Genomic DNA, 12825 nt, shown 5'->3' on the forward strand with positions numbered 1-12825 from the left:
AAAAGCCACGCCCCCTGGCTTCTGCAAGTCTCCCTCCTCCGGGACTCCTTATGCATATGCATAACCTGGGCGGAGCCAGCCAGCAGCTCCAGGCAGGGAAGAGATATATGCTCCCACGAAGAGGAACATAGATATTAAGAAGCATCTGGTGGCGGCAGAAAGTGCTGTTAGCTGCATGTTGAGAGCTGAGCAGGGGCAGAAGCGGGTTAGCAAAGGACAGGATGTGCTATTCTGGGGTGCTGGGAAGTGTAGTCTATTCCCTTGAAGTGGCGGAGCTTCATGCTCCGGCACCGGGGGGTGGAGATCAGGCGGGGGCGGGGCTGGCACGCTGCTGGGGGCGGTGAAGTCCCCCTGCACTCCTCTTCCTCAGTGCTCCCTTGCAGAACTACAATTCCCAGCACCCTTATCAAACTACAGTTCCCAGGGTTTTCTGGGGAAAGTAATGTAGAAGCATAGAACCATAGGCTTGGAAAGGATCCTGAGGGTCATCTAGTTTATTTCCCTGCAATGCAGGAATCTCAATCATACACGGCAGCAAACTGTTTTAAAACCACCCAGGTGCTGACCTTTGAAGCCCTAAATGGCCTCGGTCCAGTATACCTGAAGGAGCGTCTCCACCCCCATCCTTCTACCTGGACACTGAGGTCCAGTGCCAAGGGCCTTCTGGCGGTTCCCTCACTACGAGAAGCCAAGTTACAGGGAACTAGGCAGAGGGCCTTCTCAGTAGTGGCACCCACGCTGTGGAACACCCTCCCACCAGATGTCAAAGAGAACAACAACTACCAGACACTTAGAAGACATCTGAAGGCAGCCCTCTTTAGGGAAGCTTTTAATGTTTAATAGACTATTTTTAATATTCTGTTGGAAGCCGCCCAGAGTGGCTGGGAAAATCCAGCCAAATGGGCGGGGTATAAATAATAAGTTGTTGTTGTTGTTGTTGTTGTTGTTGTTGTTGTTGGAAGGCGAGTCTTTAATGCTTTAATGACATGGGGTGGATGTGCCCAACAACAGTGGCAGTGGTGGCGACTTCTGGGTAGAAGCCCAGAAGCTGGGGCGTGCAGTCATAGAGGAGGTGCAATCCTCTAGATACAGCCCAGTATCTTTCAACCAACAAATGCCTGGGTAAAGGGGAATGTTATTAGGGTCACAGTTTAGTGCTGTATGTTGAGTCAGACCATTGGCACTGCCTGGCAGCAGAGTTTCAGACAGGGTTCTCTGCCAGCCCAGCTTATATATTCTGAAGATGGAGCTACTGGGCTGCTGCTCTTTTACCTGGGATTGTGTGTGTGTGACAGACCTGGTTCGTAACTCGGTTCCTCCTGAAAGTTAATAATGTGGGTGACAGATGCACCTCAGCAGGGAGGGTATTCCACAAATGGGGAGCCACTACCAGGAAGGCCCTGTTGTGGGTCAATGCTAACCAGCTAGTGCTCACCAGCAGCACCAATAACAGGACACTGTCAATTCCCATGGTGTCTTGGCAGGAACTTTGTGTGTGTGTTAGGTCAAGGGGAACAGGGCTGTAATATGCTTGAGGGGGGTTATTTAAAAGGTGCTTTTTCTGGTTTATTTTTGTTTATGGGGAGCAATGAAGCACATTTATCTGCCAGATGCTCAGTACGAAACTCTGTTGCCTGGCAACAGCTTCGATTTTAGCAGGTACCTATGTATGACAGCCCCCGGGAGGGAGGAGGTCAGTTACTCAGTTACTTAGCCAGGGTTCTCCCATTTTTCCAATCTTAAATTCAGTTCTCCACATTTCTGCAGCAATTTGTGGCTGATGAGTTTTTGGGAGGATTTAAAAACCAATCAGCATTTCAGTGCAAATTTCTTCTACTCTATTCTGCCTGGGTCAGACTCTGCCTGGACTAGATCACCTTTGAGGACTCCTCTGACTCTACAATTATATGATTATCTTAATAAATGCATTTTTGTACATAGTTTTGACTAAGGTGGATATTTTTGCCAGCAATTGCTCCTAATGTAATGCATTTTAATATGTTACTTTAACTATTAGGTTATTTTTTCTGCACACTTTCCTCTGATGTACACATTCTTGTAAACATTGCTTGGCTGGAGAACTGCTTTGCAAAATTCAGATATGTGGAAATTTCAAATGTTCTCGTGATGTTTTGGAATGTGCAAATTTGATAGAATTGGCTTTATATGCAACTGAGTTGAATTTCTCCCCCATCCCTGTCTCCAACTCAGTCTCTTCATTACTGCCAATGGTTCTACTCTGAGTAGGTCTAATATTGGATACAGCTCAATGTTCTCATCCTAGTAACTAAATAGGAATTTGGGAATCAGAATGTTCAAGATTACCATTAAAACAACATGAAGCTGTCTTTCCTGGGGGTATCGTAGCCATACAGAAAATATGAATCAAATTGTTGTAGTTGTTTTTTCATTAAAATAAAGACTAATTTACTTCAAATTTCAAAATATTATTTACAAAATAAGAAGAAATGGTGTAAAAGCAAAAAACAGGCAAAAAAAGACACAATACAGAGGTGCTGCCATTCTTAAGGAGCTTTCCTGGCGCCCAGTGAGGGAGGTGCTAATGGAAGGAACCAAATGCTGTACAATTTATGTCATAAAACTTATACCCCCAGGCTCATATGTATCAGCAATAATTCACATTTCAAGAAGTCTTGACATCATTCCAACTCATCATGGTTGATCATTAACAAGTGGCAATTGAAGCATTATGGATGGATAGATGGGAAGGACCCTTTACAAGGCACTTTGATCTGTTGTCAGGATCTTTGCAGCCACTGTGCTTCCAGGAAAGGGCATAGTCCACCCTGAAGTGCTTTGCCTTAGGCCCATCCCAAAGGCATGAGACTTCTTTGAACATAAGAAGAGCCCGGCTGGATCAGACCAAAGGCCATCTAGATTCTTTCCTCAAAGTGGTCTACCATACGTCTATGGGCTACACCCCATACCTTCAAGATCAGATATAGTAGGCCTCTGAATATCAGTTCCTTGTTAACAATAGGTAAGCAATCGGCATCCCGTCCTGAGTTTGTGCAGTGCTTACACATCTTCCCATGAATCAGTTGTTCATCCCACACATTTCAATGCATTTCCTTGCGATTTCCTAACCACAAAAGTCTCTCTCCGTATTTTTTTCAAGGTGGATTTATTGCACCCGGGCAACTGAATGCTTGAATCCACTTTAACTGAGCAAGCCTAAATTTCAGGTTTGCACCTGAACTCTTTCTGCAAAATAGTGATCATATGACAGCACCATGGGGGAAAGTGCTGAGATCTTGTGACCCCCTTAATGCATTAGCTTCTGATCTGTACCTGAGGGCAATTCAAGGTGATGAGTATCTATTCTATAGTTTAGAAAATGTTGGTTTGCTCTGCATTTGGACACGCCTTAAGATATTGTCACCAAATTTTGCATAAAGATTCCTGAATTCCAACAGTAGATTTTCCTCTACATTTGGATACAACTGGGTGCCATTTGGATCAAGAAAGTCACTCAACCTTGCAGAACTGCACTGATTTTTTCTGCTTTCTTCGAATTCCCAAGGAAAGCCCAAGGCACGAGGCTGCTATTTCCCTATACAGTGGTACCTCTGGTTGCGAACGGGATCCGTTCCGGAGCCCCATTCGCAACCTGAAAGGAACGCAACCCATGTCTGTGCGTGTGCAGGTCATGATTGGCCGCTTTTGCACATGCGCCTGACATCATTTTGCGCATCTGTGCATGTGCGAGTGGTGAAACCCAGAAGTAACCCTTTCCGGTACTTCCGGGTCGCCAAGGGATGCAACTGAAAAAAAGTATGATGAAGCAAATGTAAAAAGAGGTATGACTGTAGTGTCCTAAATGGCTTGGGACCAAATTCCTTGAAGGACCGTCTTCCTCTCTTATGTGAATCTGCCCAGCTTTTCAGAATGGCACTTGTGTCCTTCTTGCATGTGCCATTGGCATGGCAAGACATGAGTGGCCATCCCATGCAGTGGTGCCTCATACGGGGAAGGTCCATGGCTCAGTGGTAGAGCACCTGCTTTGCATGCCAAAGGTCCTAGGTTCAATCCCCAGCATCTCCAGGTAAGGCTAGGAGAGACCCATACCAGAAATCAATACAGGCAACACTGAACTAGATGGACCAATGGTCTGACTCAGTCCAAGGCATCTTCCTATGTGGAACCCCGTGCCTCAGGAACTTGAGTTCCCTTATTCCTTATTTGTGCTCTACAGTTAGTTGAAAACATGCCTTCTTGAACTTAATTGGGAGCGCCATTCTTTCATTTGATGTTTCATTTGTTTTGGCTGCTGTTTTCATAGAATCATATAATTGCAGAGTTGGAAGGGACCCCCAAAGCTCATCTACTCCAACCCCCCGCAATGCAGGAATCTCCATTAAATCCTACAAGATAGATAGCTATCCAACCTCTTCTCAAAGGGAGGAGACTCCACCGCCTCTTGCGAGAGTCTGTTCCACTGTTGAACAGCTCTTTGTTTTTAGTTGGATCATTTCTGTTTTAATAGCTGGGTCACTGTTTGGGCTTTTAATATTTAATTTTCTATTTGTAAGCCACTTTGAGCAGCTCACTTGTGGAGGAAGAAAGTAAGGTGTAATTTTTAATATATATATATATATATATACAAATAAATAGAAAATTATTTACACACACTCACACCACCATTTAATTTATGTTAATATTAATTCTTAAGCAAAGGATCTAAGCAACAATAGGCTAAGATAAGCAAGAACAGAACACCATGTCAGTTATGCACAGAGTTGCAATGGCATGTTTCAGCTATAATTTTTTATTTATGATTGCATTTATAATCCGCTTTCCTCCAAGGAGCTCAAGGTGGCCTACATGGTTCTCCCCCTTTCCATATTATCCTTACAACAATGAAAAAGGTGTGGGATTTGAACTATGGTTTCCCAGGTTCTAGTCCAGCACTCTAACCACTACACAACACAGCCTACAAAACACATGCAGATATACAGAATCACTATGAAATTTTGTTAACTGCAGGTGGTGGCTGCAAGCCTGAGAGTTCTCATCCCATCCCTTGGCCCATTTAGTTGTTCTTTTTAATGCAAATCTCTCCCATAATATATATGTAGCTAGTCAACGGAAATTACTCTCTGCTTTTCCAGAGATCACCTTGTTCTTAAGCACTGAAGGTTTCACATTATTCTGAACTGAACACCTACAAGGCATTTGGGTCTTCAGCTGGGGACTTTGCCAGAGATATGCACATGATTCACCCTCTATGATAGTTTACCAAAGGAAGGAACTGCTGCCTTGCTGTTTCCTGTTCCATACTGCTATTACTCTGCAGCACCACCACTGCAGCTGGCCAGAGAGTAGAACTGCAGCTTCTAATTCAGCAGGTGCTCAAAGTTCTTACAAAGCCAGTTGGGTTCCAACCAATCAAATAACGCAGGAGTAGGAACCTTAGGCCCAGGGAACAAATGCCAGCCTCACCTGAGTTACCTGAAGAGTGGCAACTGCTCATTTCCAGACAACCAGACTCACCTTTCCTCCAAACGATGTTGAACCATTGAATGAAATCAGTTCCTTCTGGTCTCCATGGTCCAATTCATCCTAAGAAGGCCAATGCTGGAATGTCCAGCTGCTGTAGTATTCTAAGCCTCTCTGTCTAGACCTCTAAGCTCTGAAATTCTGATAAGAGGTCTTGCCAGCTTGCATGAGGATAGAGATGGGTCATGCATAGAAACTAGCCTGCTGAATGAAGGCAAATGTGATTTTTGTTGCCCCCCCTTCCACTCCTGCCTCTGGCCCTCTGGTATGTGGCCCCCAGAAGGTTTCCTGGAAGGGAATGTTGCCCTTGGACTGTAAAAAGTTCCCCACCTCCGACTTAAGAGACATGTGGTCCTTGGGCTGAAAAGGTTTCCCGATTCCTGGTCTGTGGTTATCTTGATATCTACCTGCACTCTGAATCCTGCACTGCTCTCAGCTGCCTCTTGGCCTTGCTGTCTGTGACCTAACCTGGACTCTAGCCAAGCCTTGCCAGTAGCCCAGGATGTTGCAGTGCTCTCCCTTTCCCTATGTCTATCCAGCTTCAGATCCCATCTGGTAGGCCACACATGTCTCTGTCACACCCTAAGGCACCGCAGCCTTGGAAAGGCAAAACTCCTACACTGCTGGCCTGGAGAACCTAAGAACATAGGAGATGCCCTGTTAGATCAGGTCAAAGGCCTGTCTGGTCCAGCATCCTCTTCTCAGTGGCCTACCAGATGCCTCAATGGGAAGCCCACAAGCAGGACCTGAATGCAACAGGGCTCTTCTCACTTGTGATTCCCAGCAGCTGGTATTCAGTATCCTACTGCCTCTGATTATGGGTGCAGCCTGCTCTTTCCTGCTACCTGGTTGCTTGGACAGATGGTGTTACATTGGGTAGTCACTCAGTGCTTTGCTGGTTGCTCTCCATTTTGTCCATGATCTGCCAGGGTTTAGCCCAAGTCTGTGAGCTGGGATTGGACCCTGGATATTGCCTCTGACAACACTCTCGCAAAGCAGAACTCATTGTGTTCAGTATGGAGTAATGTTACACACAGAAACACACACTCTCTCTCTCACACACACACACACACACACACACAGCTTTTTCATGCTCCTAGAGTATGAGTTCATCCCCATCTAAAGAGCAGGTGGAAGTAAATTTGGGTTTCCCTGCCTCTGCCATCTGAGAAATATTGAGTGAACTTCCGGTCAGCGCCAGCGATTAATGGCGGATTTCCCCCCGAAGTCTGCTTAGCGGATTCGGGTCCTAACTGCTACGGCGAAGCAGGGACCCTTAAAATCACAGGCGCGGAAGCCTGTGAACGAGGAGACCCGGCGGGCACCTTTTGCGCCCCCCAAAACCGCAAAGGAGCCTTTTTAAAGGCTTCGGAGTGGCAGCGGGTGAGCGGCGCGGTGCTGAGGGTTGTCTACCCAGCCTGCTGAGTGAAGCCGCATCGCCATGATCAGAGAGCGCTGATTTCTTCCCAAGAATTTGGACTTAAAAGCAACTACTTGTGAGTAGGATTAACGGACTTAAACTGAAAATAATATCAAGAATTTTGGCAATAGCACAGGAAAGGTACAAAAAGGAAGTCTGCCTTTCCATTGTGTAGATAATCTAAAGCAAAGTGACTGTAAGCTGTAACTTAAGAGTGAACATTTTTCTGAAATTAGTAATCTATCGTTTGGATGAGCATTTCTCCCCACCGTTTGGCAGGAGCGGAGGGGGGTGGAAATTGAACTTTTTTTATGCCTGCATGAAAGGAAAGAACTTAAGAAGAATATCCGCTGCCTTGATCTCTGGAGTCGGACTGCCTTGACAGGGAAACTGAATGGTGGACTGTCAGCACATTGGGATTGTTTGTAGTATTAACTCTGTGTAAAGATACAGTGTCTTTGGATGGACTTCTATATAAAATAGTATTGAAGACAAATTGGAAACTGTGGCTAATAGGAGAAAAGGGGTTTTTTAAAGAGACATTGGTTACAAAATTTCAAAGTGAAGTTGGAATCTTTCCCCCTAGTGGAGACTTTGTTGCAACAATAACAACTAAGCCACCAGAAGTGAGAGCCAGTGGAAATTTCCTTTTGAAAATAAAAGTACAAGTGTAGGACGTGACCTTGGCTCTGAATGAAAGTGTTATGGATAAAGATAAGGGGAAATTTGAAGAAAAAGGCTTAAGATCTGGTAAACAATACAAGACTGATATTTCCCACCAGCGAAGAGCTTCAACATCCGGAGGCACGGGCGCAGCTGCTGCCTCTCAAACAAAAGTAAGAACTATGTCAACAGAAGACGCCCTGGCACAGGCACTTGGTAAAATCAATGCATCTTTGGAATATTTAACGAAGCAGGGAACAGAGACAAGTAAACAAGTTGCGGAAACTAATAAACAAATTGTGGAAACTAATAAACAAGTGGCTGAGGTATCAGCAAAAATTGATTTGAATACGAAAAGTATTGATGAATTAGGAAGGAAGGTAAATTCTAATACAGAGACTATTGTAAGACTTTTGGAGGACTCAGCGACAACTCGAAAGATTGCTGAGGAAGCAAAGGAAATTGCTGTTGCCACCCAGGAGAGGATACCACCGGTCATTAAGAAATTGGAGGATCATGATCTGACTTTGTCTATGATCGAATTGCAAAGAAAAGAGAGAAATTTAAGGATCAGATCAGTTCCGGAAAGTGAGAGAGATAATCTGGCGGACTTCTTGACAAAAGAATTTTTGGACTTTTGGCAACAGGGCCTGGAGAAGGACGAATTCAAGATAGTGAGTGCATTTAGGCTCGGTACAAGACAAAGGAAGAACAAGGCAAGAGACTGCTTGATAACATTAAGATCAAAAGAAGAAAGGGATAAAATCTTGAATTTGCACTACCAAAAAGCCTTGGAGATTGAAAATTCTTATGTGGAGATCTTTAAAGATATCCCGAAACATATTTTGGACGTAAGAACCTACTACAGAGATCTGGTTGTTTTACTGAAAAAAAATAAGATATTCTTCAGGTGGGAATTTCCACAAGGCCTATCTTTTAAATACAGAGGAAGGAAGATAAGAATAAGGACACTAAGTGATAAAGACAAATTCTTGAGAGACCACGAAGAGGATCTGCAGAAGGAGGTGGAATCTGGGGAGGAACAGACGCCATTGGGAGGAACACTGGACATATCAAACTTGTCATTTGGGTTGAAACCACCGACAGAGGAAGAACAACTACTTGGAGCAGTAGGAGGTAAATAGTTTCATCATGGCTCTGCAACTTCTAAGCTGGAATTGTAATGGTTTGAATATGCCTCGAAAGAGGAAAGCTGTTTTTCATATATTGAAGAAAGAACAATTGGACTTGATTTGTTTACAAGAAACACATGTGATGAGGCTACACAGGAAAATATTGGTGAATAAAAGATTGGGACAAGAATCTGACAAAGTCAAAAAAAGAGGAGTTGTGATATATGCAAAGGAAAAATTGCTACCGAAATTAATTTTTAAAGACGAACAAGGAAGATTCTTGGCAATTGAAATTCAAGTCCAAGGAGAGAAATTTTTGATTGTAGGAATTTATGCACCGAATGAGGGGAAATCTGAATTCTTTAAGAAGTTGCATGAGACTTTGTTGGACTATCTGGACTATAATTTAATCTTGATGGGAGACATGAATGGAGTTGTATCTACAAATATGGACAAAGCACAAAGACAGGTACTTACTAAGGATGGAAGACTACCAAAAACTTTTTTTGAAATGACTGACAATATGGACTTGATTGACATTTGGAGAACAAAGAATCCTCTTGAAAGACAGGGAACTTTCTTTTCTGAAGCCAAAATGACATGGACCAGAATCGACCAAATTTGGGTTACTAGAGGAATGGCATCAAAGATAAAGAAAGTGGAAATCTGCCCAAAAACTTGCTCCGACCACAACGCAGTAAGAATGGAGATGAAGCAAATAACAACTGGCTCCTTCAGATGGAGGATGAATGACACCTTATTTAGAGATGAAGAAGTGTATAAAAAGGCCCAAAAAACATTGAGAGACTATTTTGAAATAAACATGAATACCAATGTTGAAAAAAGAGTAATCTGGGACGCAAGTAAAGCCGTTATGCGAGGATTTCTGATACAACAAAATGCAATAAAAAAGAGAAGCCAAAATGAGAAAAAAGATAAGATTTTGGAGAAGATAAAAGAAGGGGAAAGGAAACTAAGATCAAAACCAAAGTCTAAAGAGATTTTGAGAGAAATCAAATTATACCAAACACAATATATGGAACTGATGAATCAAGAAATAGAATGGAAAATTAAACAAATGAGACAAAAGACATTTGAATCAGCAGACAAATGTGGTAAACTATTGGCTTGGCAAATGAGGAAAAGACAAAAATTAAATACGGTTACAAATTTAGAAGTGGAAGGAAAGAACATATATAAGCCAAATGAGATCAGAAATTGCTTCCAGAGATATTTTAAACAATTATACACACAAGGGCCGCAGAAAGAAATGGACATAGACAAATTTCTTAAGACTTATGGATTACAAAAAATTTCTCATGAAAGTAAAATAGTTTTGAATCAGAAAATAACTGAGCAGGAAATAGAAGGTGCCATTCAAAACATGCAATTGGGCAAGTCCTCGGGACCGGACGGGCTCACTTCCAGATATTATAAAATGTTGAAGGAGTGGCTATTGCAACCTATGAAGGAAGTCTGCAATGAAATTTTGGAGGGGAAAAGGGCACCAGAAACGTGGAAAGAAGCTTATATTACACTTATACCGAAGACCGAGGCTGAAAAGACTCAACTTAAGAACTACCACCCTATTTCGTTACTAAATGTGGATTACAAAATCTTTGCTGACATTTTGGCTAAGAGATTGAAAAAAGTTTTGATGGAGGAGATTCATAGGGACCAAGCGGGCTTTCTCCCGAGAAGACATATGTCAGACAATGTAAGGAATATAATAGACATTTTGGAAAAGTTAGAAGTGAATATAAATACTAAAGCAGTTTTGATATTTGTGGATGCAGAGAAAGCCTTTGACAATATTTCTTGGAGTTTTATGAAGAAGAATCTCCAGGGGATGGGGGTAGGCCAAGGATTTGAAAACGGTATAGGTGCAATATATTCAGAGCAGAAAGCAAAGTTAATTGTAAATAATGTGGTTACAGAAGAGTTTAAGATAGAAAAAGGGACACGTCAGGGGTGCCCAATCTCCCCATTACTTTTTATATCGGTCCTGGAGGTTTTGTTAAATATGATCAGAAGGGATCAGCTGGTTAAAGGGGTACAGGTCGGAGCTAAACAATACAAATTGAGAGCATTTGCAGATGATTTGGTACTTACGTTACAAGAGCCAGAATCTAGTACCAAAAGGGTTTTAGAACTAATTCAAGAGTTTGGCCAAGTAGCAGGATTTAAACTGAACAAATCTAAAACTAAGGTATTGGAGAAAAATTTAACACCTATGGAAAAGGAGAGGTTTCAGAATGAGACAGGTTTAACTGTGGTTAAGAAAGTGAAATACTTGGGGATTAATATGACAGCTAAAAATGTGAATTTATTTAAAGATAATTATGAAAAATGCTGGACAGAAGTAAAAAAAGATTTAGAAATTTGGTCAAAATTGAAGCTTTCCTTGTTGGGTCGAATTGCAGTTATAAAGATGAATGTATTGCCTAGAATGTTATTTTTGTTCCAAACATTACAAATTGTTGATAAGATGGACTGTTTCAAGAAGTGGCAGAAAGATATTTCTAAATTTGTCTGGCAGGGCAAGAAGCCCAGGATAAAATTCAAGATATTAACTGATGTAAAAGAAAGGGGGGGATTTGCCCTGCCAGATTTTAAACTTTATTATGAATCAGCAGCTTTCTGCTGGTTGAAAGACTGGCTACTTCTGGAGAATACAGATATTTTGGACCTAGAAGGGTTTAATAATACTTTTGGGTGGCATGCATACTTGTGGTACGACAAGGTTAAAGCTCATAAAGCTTTTAAAAACCATATTGTCAGGAAAGCATTGTATAATGTCTGGATCAGGTATAAAGATTTGCTGGAAAACAAAACTCCTAGGTGGTTGTCTCCAATGGAGGCAAAGGCTGTGAAAAAACTTAATATGGAGTCTAAATGGCCGAAATATTGGGAAATTTTGGAACAAGAAAGGGATATACTGAAATTGCAGAGTTATGAGAAATTGAAAGATAAAGTGCGAGACTGGCTTCATTATTATCAAATAATGGAGGTTTTTAAGTTAGACAGGAAAATTGGTTTCCAGGTGGAAAAATCAAAATTGGAGACAGAATTGTTAGAATCCAAAACTAAGAACTTGTCAAAAATGTATAACTTGCTGTTGGAATGGAATACACAGGATGAAACAGTTAAATCAGCTATGATCAAGTGGGCACAAGATATTGGTCATAACATTATGTTTGAGGACTGGGAACGGTTGTGGACCACTGGTATAAAATTTACGGCATGTAATGCCCTAAAAGAAAATATTATGAAAATGATTTATAGGTGGTACATGACCGCAGTCAAGCTCGCAAAAATTTACCACTTGTCTGATAATAAGTGTTGGAAATGTAAAAAGACTGAAGGTACATTCTTTCACCTTTGGTGGACATGCCCAAGGATTAAGGCTTTCTGGGAAGTGATTTATAATGAAATGAAAAAGGTATTTAAATATACCTTTTTGAAGAAACCAGAGGCCTTTCTCCTGGGTATGGTCGGCCAATTGGTGTCAAAGAAGGACAGAACATTTTTTATGTATGCTACAACAGCAGCAAGAATACTCATCGCAAAGTATTGGAAGACAGAAGATCTACCCACCGTGGAAGAATGGCAGATGAAGGTAATAGATTATATGGGACTGGCAGAAATGACCGGCAGAATCCGAGACCAGGGAAAAGAGACGGCGGAAGAAGATTGGAAGAAATTTAAGGACTATCTTAAGAAACATTGTAAAATTATTGAATGTTAGAACGATGTTGATTTTGAAATTAAGTGGTTTTTAGCTGTAATGATTATGTAATTAAGAAAAGAAAGGTCAAAAATTATATAGAAATTAGGGGAAGGATTTGCTGAATTGAATTAATTAGAGATTGGAATACAGAAAGGGGAGGTATGAGGAGGTCGGGAAAGTAAGTTTTATGAATATAGGGGATTGAAATTATACTTGTTGTTGTATGTGTTTTGTATGTATTTTTGTTGTTTCTGTTTGTTCTTTTGTTTTTTCTATTTTATATAAATCTTTAAAACTTTAATAAATATCTTATAAAAAAAGAGAGAAATATTGAGTGAAGCTTGTATCATTTCCTGGGA

Source organism: Podarcis raffonei, chromosome 8 (assembly GCF_027172205.1).
Source record: "Podarcis raffonei isolate rPodRaf1 chromosome 8, rPodRaf1.pri, whole genome shotgun sequence".
Taxonomy (NCBI): domain Eukaryota; kingdom Metazoa; phylum Chordata; class Lepidosauria; order Squamata; family Lacertidae; genus Podarcis; species Podarcis raffonei.